At 37.4% G+C, this 14304-nt stretch overlaps 1 pseudogene; it reads right to left on the reverse strand.

The window, feature by feature from the left end:
• Positions 1-5347: 5347 nt before the first annotated feature.
• LOC143649675 (non-histone chromosomal protein HMG-14 pseudogene) lies at positions 5348-6041 on the reverse strand (annotated as a pseudogene).
• Between the last annotated feature and the right edge of the window lie 8263 nt (positions 6042-14304).

Genomic DNA, 14304 nt, shown 5'->3' on the forward strand with positions numbered 1-14304 from the left:
GTCAGAAAAAGAAATAAAAAGACAACAGAAAAAGAAAGAAAACGAAAACAGAAGAAAAAAAATTATACACCTTGTTGTTCAAGATGTAGTGGAGAGGCTGGAGGGAACTGCCTGAAAATGTGGAGCTGTGTTCCAGTAGCCATGTTTCTTGATGATGATCGTATAATGATATAGCTTTCACAATGTGACTGTGTGATTGTGAAAACATTGTGTCTGATGCTCCTTTTATCTACCTTGTCAATAGACAAGTAGAACATATGGAATAAAAATGGATAATAGGGGGAACAAATGTTAAAATAAATTTAGTTTGAAATGTTAGTGGTAAATGAAAGCAAGGGGTAAGGGGTATGGTATGTAGAATCTTTTTTTTCTCTATTATCATTTTATTTCTTTTTCTAAATCTATGCAAATGTTCTAAGAAATGATGAATATGCAGCTATGTGATGATATTGAGAATTACTGATTGTATATGTAGAATGGAATGCTATCTTAATGTTTTGTTTGTTAATTTTTTTAATTAATTAAAAAAATTTTTTAAAGTTTAAAAAAAATTATGCATACCATACCCCTTACCCCTCCCTTTCATTCATCACTAGCATTTCAAACTAAATTTATTTTAACATTTGAAGAACAGTTTTTATTTTGAAATATAACATACATACAGGAAAGTGATACATTTCAAAGTACAGTTTAACAAGTGGTTATAAAGCAAATTTCAAGGAAATGTACAGGTGATGGTTCCCCGATTTCAGGTATTTCCTTCTAGCTGTTATGATCCACTAGAGACTAACAAAAAATACCCGTATAGTATTCAGTAGTCACAATCATGTGTTAAATGCTTTCTTCTCTGTTTCAACTCCTCTCTGTCATTTGATCCTTCTCTCAATCTTCAGGGGCATTTGGGCAGTGACCCACTCTGACCTCTTCATGTTGGAAAGAGATGGGGTAGGGGATGCAGCGAGTTGGTGTTTTTGGAGAGGCTGGGACCTTTGGGTTTGAGGGCTTACCTGTCAGAGGAACAATATGGAAATTTTAAGTTTCTGAGAAATAAACCTTGTGAGTGAAACTTTTATAGAGTCTCAGATGGCGCCTGGGGTGTTCTTAAGTTTTCAGGAATCCTGTTGGTTGGGGGTTGGCAAAGCATAACAATTAGTGACATCTAGGCGAAGCTTGCATAAAAGTAGCCTCCAGATTAGCCTCTTGACTCTGCGATCTCTTGGCCACTGATACCTTATTTTGCTACGTTTCTTTCCCCCCTTTTGGTCGGGATGGCATTGTTGATCCCACAGTGCCAGGGCCAGGCTCATCCCTGGGAGTCATGTCCCACACTTTCACCCCTGACTGTTATATCCCAAGCAGGAGGGAGGGCAATGAGTTTATTTGCAGCGTTGGGCTTAAAGAGAGAGAGGCCACATCTGAACAACAAAAGAGGTTCTCTGGAAGTGACTCTAAGGCATAATTATAGGTAGGTTTAGCTTCCCTATTTCAGAAAAAAGTTTCATAAGAGCAAGCCCTAAGATTAAGGGCTTGGCCTGTTGACTTGGGAGTCCCTAATATTAGAAAGAGTATCAGGAATTTCCCAGGTGGGGAAGTTTAATAGTTCCATATTTTTTCTCCAGTCCCTCAAGGAACTTTGCCAATACATTTAAATATCTGCCCATCATACTCTGGAATATATCAGTGTATTACATTAAGCTATACAGAATTACAAGATCTCATTCCCTATCCTGGGTTCCATGTATTTAGGTTTTTTAAATGAACTGGCAAGACAGGTTAGGTTAGATTGTAAGCTACCGAAAATTTAAATTTTGGACAAAATAAACATCTCTTCCTTTGGTCTCATACAGTAAGTGAAGTTCTAAAACACAGATGCTGTCATCCTTTATCCTGTATTCTGATTTACTTTAGCCCTAAGCAGATCAGCTTTGTTCTTATCTCTAATTGAGATCTGATCTCTTTTTTGGCTTAACAGTTGCCATGTGGGGTAAAGCTGACTTTCAGAGCTGCAGAACTCTAACCTGGAGTCTTGTGCCACACAGGTACCCAAAGCTCCAGGAAATAGTAGGTTTATAGACGTACAGCACAACACCTCAGAATTTAGGAATAAGACTTTAAGCTCAGGAATAAATGTGACTGCTGTAAGAGCTTACAATCTCAGCCCCAATTTTCTTCTAGGTACTTTACAAGGGACCATAAAACATGTGTTCTTTTGTTTCTGGCTTATTTTGCTGAATATCATGTCCTCAAGGTTCATTCACCTCGCTTCATGCCTCCAGCTTCATTCCTTTCTGCAGTCACACAATATTCTATCATATATATATATATGCCACAGCTCGTCCTTCTGCTTCTCAATCGACGTACCCACCAGCCACCCCCATCCATTGGGTACCGTGAGTAACGCGCTGATAAACATCAGTGTGCAAATGTCTATTCGAGTCCCTGCTTTCAGTTCTTTCGAGCTATTCCTAGCAACAGGATTGCCTTATCATACGGCAGCCTTATATCTAGCCTTCTGAGATCCTCTAGAGGGGCTAACCCATTCTGTTATTGTTTTAGTTTGCTAGCTGCCGGAATGCAATGTACGAGAAACAGAATGGCTTTTAAAAAGGAGAATTTAATAAGTTGCTAGTTTACAGCTCTAAGGCTGAGAAAATGTCCCAGTTAAAATGAGTATAGAAATGTCCAATCAACAGCATCCAGGGAAAGATACCTTGGTTCAAGAAGGCCGATGAAGTTCAGGGTTTCTCTCTCATCTGGAAGGGCACATGGCGAACATGGCGTCATCTGCTATTTATCTCTCCTGGCTTCCTGTTTCATGAAGCTCCCCGGGAAGCATTTTCCTTCTTCATCTCCAAAGGTCGCTGGCTGGTGGACTCTCTGCTTCTCGTGGCCATGTCATTCTGCTCTGCTCTCTCCGAATCTCCCATTCTCCAAAATGTTTCCTTTTTTATAGGACTCCAATAAACCAATCAAGACCCACCCAAATGGGTGGAGACATGCCGTCACCAACCACTCTTGACTGAATCACATCATCCAGGGAGATGATCTAATTACAGTTTCAAACATACAGTATTGAATAGGGATTATTCCACCTTTATGAAATGGGATTTTGATTAAAACATGGCTTTTCTAGGGGGCATGCTTCCTTTCAAAACAGCTACCCTACCAATGTTGAATAGGTATATCTCTCCGCAACTTCTCTAGCACTTGGAACTTTATGTTTATTGACTTACATATATTTTTTATTTTTATACTTTTTTCTTTTTAAAATTTATTTTGAACCTGCAGATTTTATTGAAATATATGACGCAGCATAGACTCCATCCAAAATAAACGCTCACTACCCCATAGTATTCCCACTCAGCTGGGCTACCATATTCAAGCTCAACGCCATACAATTTCATTGCTCCAAAGAGAAAAATAACAGACACAGTCACGCCAAAGAGAAAACCAGAGACATCCCCTTGCTCTTATCCCCCCCCAATTATTATAGTATTATGTGGCATTAGTGATGAATGCCTGTTAAATATAGCCCGCAGCATGCAAAAGGTATTTTTTCCCATATACCCCTCTAATATCAACTTTTTGTACAGGTGTCATACCTTTGAAGTAGTTCTTGCCATAACTTATTTATAGTTGTGAGATAATGACTTTAAATGACTTTAAATAACCCCAAATTCATCTTTTTCACCTTCAATGCAGCACTATTATTTATAATCTCACTAATGAACTACTATCACCTCTGTCCATTCCCATACATTTAAGATGAACTCGCTAACAATTCTATAAATATTAGGTAACCACACCCCCTTCTTTAGCTTCTATCTATCTCTGAGTCCCCTATATTCTACCTTTTAAGGGTCTGAGTATACATTTCCTAGGGGGTTAATATTAAATGAAGCCGTGCGGTTTCTACCCTTTGTGTCTGGCTTATTTTACTCAGCATTATGTCCTCAAGGCTCAACCATGTCGCATGCTTTGGGATCTCATTTCTTCTAACTGCTGCATAGTATTCCGCTGTATGTATACACCACATTTTGTGTATCCACTCATCTGTTGATAGACACCTGGGTTGTTTCTATCTTTTGACAATTGTGGATAATGCTGCTATGACCATCAGTGTCAAATGTCTGTCCGTGTCACTATTTCAGATCTTCTGGATATATACCGAGCCGTGGAATTGCTGGGTTATAAAGTAACTTGATATTTAGTTTTCTGAGGAACCTCCAAGCTGACCCCCACAGCAGCTGTACCATTATGCCCTCCCACCAACAGTGCAAAAATGTTTCAATTTCTCTACAGCCTCTCCTATATTTGTAGTTTCCTGTTTGTTTAACTGTAGCCGTTCTTGTTGGTGTGAGATGGTATCTCATTGTGGTTTTGCTTTGCATTTCCCTTATAGCTAAGAAAGATGAATTTATTTTCAAGTGCTTTTTTAAATATGCTTTTTATTTTTTAAACTTTTTTTATTAATTAAAAAAATTAACAAACAAAACATTTAGATATCATTCCATTTTAAATATGCTTTTTAGCCATTTATATTTCCTCTTCAGAAAAATGTCTATTTATGTATTTTTCCTGTTTTTCTTTCTTTGTTGAGTTGTATGATTGTTTTTTTTTTTTTTTTGCATGGACAGGCGCTGTGACTCGAACCCAGGTCTCTGGGATGGCAGGCGAGAATTCTGCCACTGAGCCACTGTTGCACTGCCCTATATGATTTGTTTTTATGTACTGGATATTAAACCCTTAATCAGATATATGGTTTCCAGATATTTTCTCCCATTGAGTTGGCTGCCTCTTCACCTTTTTTTTTTTCCTATATTGAGATTTTATTGGTTCTGAAGATGAGCACAGACATTATGAACAATTTGTACACAATTCTTAATGTATGTACCGAAAATCTAAAAAGCCATGTAGTCGTAATTTTTCTAAAATTATTCCAGTGACTTTCCAGCTTAAAATTTGGAGGCAAGTTTACCCTATGAAGATTATCAAGTACCACCATTATCTTCAAATGTTGAAAAGCTGTTACATCATTAAGTCCCACTAATTCACACTTTAATATCATACACACCACACACATTTCCTATCTTTCCCAGCATATAACGAAGTTATTAGGCAAATTGGACTATCACGACCAAGCATGTTACTGCGTGCACACAGTTCTGACAGGGAGAGCCAAGATTAGAGAACAGTTTTGAGAAACAATTCTACTAAAAAACACAGGAACAGAAGTAATTTAAAATGTCCAACATGTACTAAATGCATGACTGTGACTCCAAACCTTCATTTAGTATATGTTGTATTACAGGGTATAAAAACAGCCACCCTCCCACCCTGTGGAATGTTAAGTTGACATCGAAGACAGTCAAAGCCTTCCAAGTCAATATCCCACTGTTTTCTGGTTGTATCAAAAAATAAACAACCAGCAACTGATTTCCCCTCTTAAAAAAAAGCATTTACACTTAAAAAAATGGGATGAGGTGAAATTTCAATCTCCTCCCTAAAAATGTTTCTTCTAGAGCTACTAAAAAACTTGGATTTACAAAATAGTTGATAAAAATATTCCTCTGGATTGTACAAGAAGGGACAAACAGGGGCCACTGAAAAGACATGGTATATGATATTAATCAGACTTGGCTTCTTTCTCTCCTGCTTCATCAGAGACTGGACTCTCCTCATTTTTAGTTTCTCCATTTTCTGCAGGTAAATCTTTAGTTTCTTGGTTAGCCGCTTCAGCTTGTTTTCCCTTTGCTCCCCTTTTCCCTTTAGGTTGCACTTTTTTGTCTGAAGACTTATCCTTTCCCGCTGCCTTTTTTGTCTTCGTTTCCACTTTCGCAGGAGTAGGTTTAGCTGACAGTCTCGCCGACCTCCTCTTGGGCTCCTCCTTCCCCGCGCCTTCGGCCGAGCTGACCTTCCTCTTGGGCATCTTGGCGGCGGAGCGGGAGCGTGCCGGGTGCTGCGAGCCGCGGGGCACCGAGAGCCTTAGCGAAGCTGGGCTGCAGGCCTCTGCCGCTCCTCCCGCCGCCGGAGCGGCTGGGACCGGCCTCTTCACCTTCTGACAAAGTCCTTCGAGGCACAGAAGGATATGATTTTGGGGCGTTTCCATTTACCTGTTCTTTCTTTCATTGCTTGTGCTTTGGGTGTAGGTCTAAGAGGCTGGCTCCTATTACTAGGTCTTGAAGACGTTTTCCTTTATTTTCTTCTAGGAGTTTTATGGTACTGGCTCTTATTTAGGTCTTTGATCCAGTTTGAGTTCATTTTTGTATAGGGTGTGAGATAGGGGTCCTGTTTCATTCCTTTGACTATGGATATCCAGCTCTCCCAGGCCCCTTTTTTGATGAGACTATTCTGTCCCGGTTCAGTGGATTTGGGGGCCTTGATGAAAATCAATTGACCATAGATTTGGTGGTCTATTTCTGAACTCTCAATTCGATTCCAGTGATCAATATGTCTGTCTTTGTGCCAGCAACATACTGTGACTTTATAATAAGTCAGGGAGCGTTAATCCTCCCACTTCGTCCTTCTTTTTTAGGATGTTTTAACCATTCGGGGTCTCTTTCCCTTCCAGATGAATTTGGTAATTAGCTTTTCCAAATCTTCAAAGTAGGTTGCTGGAATTTTGATTGGTACTGTGCCGAATCTTTTAGATCAATTTGGATAGAATTGACATCTCCATGACATTTAACCTTCCTATCCATGAATATGAAATATCTTTCTACCTATTTAGGGCTTTTTTGATTTCTTTTAGCGATGTTTTGTAGTTTTCTGTGTACAGGTCTTCTACCTCTATTCTTATCTACTTGATTATTTAGTTGCTACTGTGAATGCTTTTTTTTCTCAATTACCTCTTCAGGTAGGTCATTATTTGTGTATAGAAACCTTGCTGATTTTTGCACATCAATCTCGCATCCTGCCATTTTGCTGAGTTTGTTTATTAGCTCAAGTAGCTTTGTGGTGGGTTTCTCAGGATTTTTCAAATATAGTATCATATTATCTGCAAATAATGACATTTTTACCTCTTCTTTTCCAATTTAGAAGGCTTTTATTTCTTTTTCGCACCTGATCTAGCTCTAGCTAGGCCTTCTAGCACAATATTGAATGATGGTGGTGACAGTGGGCATGCTTGTCTCATTCCGGATCTTAGGGGAAAGACTTTCAGTCTCTCATATGCCCTTTATCATATTGAGGAAATTTCTTTTGATTCCTATCTGTTGAACTGTTTTTATCAGGAAAAGATGCTGAATCTTGTTGAATGCTTTTTCAGCATCAATTGAGATGATCATATGATTTTTCCCTTTTGATTTGTTATTATGCTGAATCTGTAGCTCAATTTGGTTAGAAGGGTAGCATTGACATCTACCCAAATTGATCTACAAGAATCAATCATTGGTTAATTTCTTGCATTGAACCACCCTTGCATTCCTGGCATAAATTCCACTTAGTCATGGTGTATAATTCTTTTAATGTGCCTTTGGATTTGATTTGTAAGTATTTTGATGAGAATTTTTGCATTGCTATTCATTAGGGAGATTGGCCTGTAGTTTTCCTTCTTGTAGTATTTTTTTTCTGGCTTTGGTATTAGAGTGATGTTAGCCTCATAAAATGAGTTAGGTTATATTCCATTTTCTTCAATTTTTTGTAAGAGTCTAATCAGGAATGGGGGTAGTTCTTATTGGAATATTTGATAGAATTCCCCTGTGAAGCCATCTGGCCCTGGGCTTTTGTTTGTAGGAAGATTTTTGATGACCAATTCAGTCTCTTCACTTGCAGTTGGTTTGTTGAGGTCTTCTGTTTCTTCTTGAGTCAGTATTGGGTTTTCATGTGTTTCTAGGAAATTGTCTCTTTCATCTAAATTATCTAGTTTGTTGGGCTATAGTTGTACATAGTATTTTCTTATGATTTTTTAAATTTCTTTGGGATCCATAGTAATGATCCCCCTAACATTTCTGATTTTGTTTGCATCTTCTCTCTTTTTGACTTTTCAGTCTAACTAAGGGTTTGTCAATCTTGTTAATCTCCTCAAATAACCAACTTTTGGTTTTATTGATTCTATTGTGCTTTTGTTCTCCAGTTCTTTTATTTCTGCTTTAATCTTTGTTATTTCTTTTGCTTTACTTGCTTTAGGGTTAGTTTGCTGTTCTTTCGCTAACATCTTCAGTTGTTCAGTTAGGTCTTTGGTTTTAGCTCTTTTTTCCTTTTTAATGCATGTGTGCAGAGCTATACATTATTTCCCTCTCAGCACTGCCTTCGCTGCATCCCGTAGGTTTTAATATGTTGTATTGTCATTTTCATTTATCTCCAGATATTTATTGATTTCCCTTGCAATTTCTTCCTTGATCCATCCAGTGTTTGTTTGAGTGTGTTGTTTGACCTCCACGCACTTGTGAAAATTCTGTTTCTTTGGTGTTATTAATTTCTGGTCATGCCGTTGTGGTCAGAGAAAGTGCTTTGAATAATTTCAGTCTCCTAAAATTTATTGAGACCTATTTTGTGCCCCAGCATATGATCTATCCTGGAGAATTTCCATAAGCACTAGAAAAGAATGTATATCCTGGTGTTTTGGGGTGTAACAACTTGTTAGGTCTAATTCATTTGTATGTTGTTCAGGTTCTCTGTTTCCTTATTGTTCCTCCATCTGGTTGTTCTGTCTATTGAAGAGAATGATGTATGAAATCTCCCACTATTATTCTAGAAACATCTACTGCTCCCTTTGTTTTTGTTTTTTTGTTTTTTTTAGATTATACCATCTCAGACTTCATTGTGTATTTTTCCTTCTGATTTCATTTGTGCCCCCAGGCCTCCTCCGTCTATCATTCCCACATTCAGCTGCATTTAGTATTCTAACATTATAATGTTAGGTAGTATTGTGCTGTCCATTTCTGAATTTTTACAATCAGTCCTGTTGCACAGTCTGTATCCCTTCAACTCCAATTACCCAATATCTATCCAATTTCTATCTCCTGATGGTCTCTGTTACCAACTGAAATTCTCCAAGTTCATTTGCTAATGTCAGTTCATTTCAGTGAGACCATATAGTATTTGTCCTTTTGTTTCTGGCTAATCTCATTCAGCATAATGTCCTTAAGGTCCATCCATGTTGTTACATATTTCATAACTCTATTCTGTCTTACAGCTGCATAATATTCCATCATATGTATATACCACAGCTTGCTTAGCCACTCATCTGTGGATGGACATTTGGGCTGTTTCTGTCTCTTCTCAATTGTAAATAATGCTGCTATAAACATTGGTGTGGAAATGCCCATTTGTATTCTTGCCCTCATGTCTTCTGAGTAGATACCTAGCAATGGTATGGCCGGGTCATATGGCAATTCTATACTTAGCTTTCTGAGGAACTGCCACACTGCATTCCACAGTGGTTGTACCATTTAACATTCCCACCAACAGTGAATAATGTAGCTCTTTCTCCACATCCTCTCCAGCACTTGTTGTTTTCTGTTTTGTTGATAATGGCCATTCTGGCGGGTATGAGATGATATCTTATTGTGGTTTTGATTTGCATTTCCCTAACAACCAGGGAAGTTGAGCATCTTTTCATATGCCTTTTGGCCATTTGTATTTCATCTTCTGAGAAGTGTCTGTTCATGTCTTTTACCCATTTTGTAATTGGGTTGTCTGCCTTTTTGTTGTTGAGTTGAACAATCTCTTTATATATTCTGGATACTAGACCTTTATCTGATATATCATTTCCAAATATTGTCTCCCATTGTGTAGGCTGTCTTTTTGCTTTCTTGATGAAGATCTTTGATGCACAGAAGTGTTTAATTTTGAGGAGTTCCCATTTCTTTCTTTCTTTCTTCAATGCTCAAGATTTGGATGTAAGGTCTAGAAAACCGCCTCCTATGATAAGATTGATAAGATATTTCCCTGCATTTTCCTCTAACAGTTTTATGGTCTTAGATCTAATGTTTAGGTCTTTGATCCATTTTGAGTCAATTTTTGTATAGGGTATGAGATATGGGTCCTCTTTCATTCTTTTGCATGTGGATATCCAGTTCTCTAGGCATCATTTATTGAAGAGACTGTTCTGTCACAGGTGAGTTGGCTTGACTGCCTTATCAAAGATCAATTGTCCATAGATGAAAGGGTCTATATCTGAACACTCTATTCTGTTCCATTGGTCAGTATATCTATCTTTATGCCAGTACCATGCTGTTTTGACCATGTAGCTTCATAATATGCTTAAGTCAGGTAGCCTGAGACCTCTGACTTCATTTTTCTTTCTCAGGATATTTTTAGTTATTCGGGGCACACTGCCCCTCCAGATAAATTTGATTATTGGTTTTTCTGTTTCTGAAAAGTAAGTTTTTTGGATTTTAATTGGTATTGCATTGAATCTGTAAATCAATTTAGATAGAACTGACATCTTAATTATATATAGTCTTCTAATCCATGAACACGGAATGCCCTTCCATTTATTTAGGTCTTCTGTGATTTCTTTTGACAATTTCTTGTAGTTTTCTTTGTATAGGTCTTTTGTATCTTTAGTTAAATTTATTCCTCAATATTTTATTCTTTTGGTTGCGATTGTAAATGGAATTTTTTCTTGATTTCCCCCTCAGATTTATTACTAGTGTATAGAAACACTACATATTTTTGAGTGTTGATCTTGTAACCTGTCACTTTGCTGTACTTGTTTATTAGCTCTAGTAGTTTTGCTGTGGATTTTTCAGGGTTTTCAACATATAGTATCATATTATCTGCAAACAGTGAGAGTTTTACTTCCTTTCCAATTTCGATGCCTTGTATTTCTTTTTCTTGTCTAATTACTCTGGCTAGAACTTCCAACACAATGTTGAATAACAGTGTTGTCTTGTTCCTGATATTAGGGGGAAAGTTTTCAATTTTTCCCCATTGAGGATGATATTAGCTGTGGGTTTTTCATATATTCCCTTTATTGTGTTGAGGAAGTTCCCGTCTATTCTATCCTTTGAAGTGTTTTCAACAAGAAAGGATGTTGAATTTTGTCAAATGCCTTTTCTGCCTCAGTCAGATGATCATGTGGTTTTTTTGCTTTGATTTGTTGGTATGGTGTATTTCATTAATTGATATTCTTATGTTGAGCCATCCTTGTATACCTGGGATGAATCCTACTTGATCATGGTGCATAATTCTTTTAATGTGCTGCTGGATTCGATTTGCTAGAATTTTGTTAAGGATTTTTGTATCTATATTCACTAGAGATATTAGTCTGTAGTTTTCTTTTCTTGTAATTTCTCTGTCTGGCTTTGGTATGAGGGTGATGTTGGCTTCATAGTACGAATTAGGTAGCTTTCCCTCCTCATCAATTTTTTTGAAGAGTTTGGGCAGGATTGGTACATTCTTTCTTGAATGTTTGGTAGAATTCATTTGTGAAGTCATCCGGTCTTGGACTTTTCTTTTGGGGGAGCTTCTTAATGACTAATTCAATTTCTTTACTTGTGATTGGTTTGCTGAGGTCGTCTATTTCTTCTCGAGTCAATGTTGGTTGTTCATGCCTTTCTAGGAAGTTGTCCATTTCATCTACATTGTCTAGTTTATTAGCATAAAGTTGTTCATAGTATCCTCTCATTACTTCCTTTATTTCTGTGAGGTCAGTGGTTATGTCTCCTCTTCCATTTCTGATTTTATTTATTTGCATCTTCTCTCTTCTTTTTGTCAACCTCACTAAGGGTCCATCAATCTTATTGATTTTCTCATAGAACCAACGTCTGGTTTTGTTGATTTTCTCAATTGTTTTCATGTTCTCAATTTCATTTATTTCTGCTCTAATCTTCATTATTTCTTTCATTTTGCTTGCTTTGGGGTTAGTTTGCTGTTCTTTCTCTAGTTCTTCCAAGTGGAAAGTTAATTCCTCAGTTTTTGCTCATTCTTCTTTTTTGATATAGCATTTAGGGCAATAAATTTTCCTCTTAGCACTGCTTTTGCTGCATCCCATAAGTTTTGATATGTTGTGCTTTCATTTTCATTTGCATCACGATATTTACTGATTTCTCTTGTAATTTCTTCCTTGATCCACTGGTTTTTTAAGAGTGTGTTGTTGAGCCTCCATATATCTGTGAATTTTCTGGCACTCTGGCCTATTATTGACTTCCAGATTCATTCCTTTATGATCTGAGAAAGTGTTTTGTATGATTTCAATCTTTTAAAATTTATTGAGACTTGCTTTGTGACCCAGCATATGGTCTATCCTTGAGAATGAGCCATGAGCACTTGAGAAAAAGGTGTATCCTGCTGTTGTGGGGTGTAATGTTCTATATATGTCTATTAAGTCTAGCTCATTTATTGTATTATTCAAATTCTGTCTCTATTGATCCTCTGTCTAGATGTTCTGTCCATTGATAAGAGTGGGGAATTGAAGTCTCCAACTGTTATGGTAGATGTGTCTATTTCTCTTTTCAGTGTCTTCAGGGTTTGTCTCATGTATTTTAGAGCATTCTGGCTCAGTGCATAAATGTTGATGATTGTTATGTCTTCTTGTTGAATTGTTCTTTTTATTAATACATAGTGTCCTTCTTTGTCTCTCTTAACTGTTTTACATTTGAAATCTAATTTGTTGGTTATTAGTATAGCTACTCCTGCTCTTTTCTGATTGTTATTTGCATGGAATATCTTTTCCCAACCTTTCACTTTCAACCTATGTTTATCCTTGGGTCTAAGATGTGTTTCCTGTAGACAGCATATAGAAGGATCTTGTTTTTTAATCCATTCTTCCAGTTTATATCTTTTGATTGGGGAGTTTAATCCATTAACATTTAGTGTTATTACTGTATGGGCAGTACTTTCTTCTGCCATTTTGCCTTTTGGATTTTGTATGTCATATCTAATTTTTCTTCTTTTTACCTTTACTGATAGTTTTCATTTCTATACTCTTCTCCACACCTCTCTCTCTCCTGTCTTTTCTTATCTGTCTCTAGTGCTCCCTTTAGTATTTCTTGCAGAGCTGGTCTTTTGGTCACAAATTCTCTCAGTGAATTTTTGTCTGCAAATATTTTAATTTCCCCCTCATTTTTGAAGGACAATTTTGCTGGATATAGAATCCTTGGTTGGCAGTTTTTTCTGTTAGTATCTTAAATATATCATCCCACTCTCTTCTTGCCTCCATGGTTTCTGCTGAGAAATCCACGCATAGTCTTATGGGCTTCCCTTGTATGTGATGGATTGCTTTTCTCTTGCTGCTTTCAAGATTCTCTCTTTCTCTTTGACATCTGACTTTCTGATTAGTAAGTGTCTTGGAGTATGTCTATTTGGCTCTATTCTATTTGGGGTACACTGCAGTTCTTGGATCTGTAATTTTAAGTCTTTCATAAGAGTTGGGAAATTTGCAGTGATAATTTCCTCCATTAGTTTTTCTCCTCCTTTTCCCTTCTCTTCTCCTTCTGGGACACCCACAACACGTGTATTTGCATGATTCATGTTGTCATTCAGTTCCCCGAGTCTCTGCTCATATTTTCCATTCTTTTCCCTATATTTTCTTTTGCTTGTCAGATTTCAGATGTCCCATCCTCCAGTTCACTAATCCCATCTTCTGCTTCTTGAAATCTACCATTGTAGGTTTCCATTGTTTTTTAATCTCTTCTACTGTGCGTTTCATTCCCATAAGTTCTGTGATTTATTTTTTCAGACTTTCCATTTCTTCTTTTTGTTCATTCCTTGCCTTCTTCACATCCTCCCTCAATTCATTGATTTGGTTTTTGATGAGGTTTTCCATGTCTGTTTGAACATTCTGAATTAATTGTTTCAACTCCTGTATCTCATTTGAATTGTTGGTTTGTTCCTTTGGCTGGGCCATTTCTTCAATTTTCCTAATATGATTTGTTATTTTTTGCTGGCGTCTAGGCATTTAATTACCTTAATTAGTTTATTCTGGAGATTGTTTTCACTTTTTTCCCTAGGATTTTCTTGCTGGATGACACTGTTGTCTATATCTGTTCTTTGAAATTCAGTTCAGCTTATTCTGGACCTCTAGTTTAGGTTTAGTTTAGTAGATCAGAATTCTCCAGTTTTTGTTTTCTTGTTTCTTGCCCTGCCCGTATGGTGCCTTCCCCCCACCCCCCACCCCTTAGGAGAGTCTACTTAGGTATTATAGACCCCAGCCGGATTTTCCCAGACCAAACTGGCCTCCTATCAGGAGGAAAGAGTCACCTGTGCTGGTTTTCCCTGAGGGTGAGACCCAGAAGGTTGAAAGACTTTCCTGTGAAGTCTCTGGACTCTGTTTTTCTTATCCTGCCCAGTATGTGGTGCTTGTCTGCCTGCGGGTACCACCAGTGTAAGATGATGTGGTACCTTTAACTTCAGTGG

This window comes from Tamandua tetradactyla, chromosome 11, assembly GCF_023851605.1.
Source record: "Tamandua tetradactyla isolate mTamTet1 chromosome 11, mTamTet1.pri, whole genome shotgun sequence".
Classification (NCBI taxonomy): domain Eukaryota; kingdom Metazoa; phylum Chordata; class Mammalia; order Pilosa; family Myrmecophagidae; genus Tamandua; species Tamandua tetradactyla.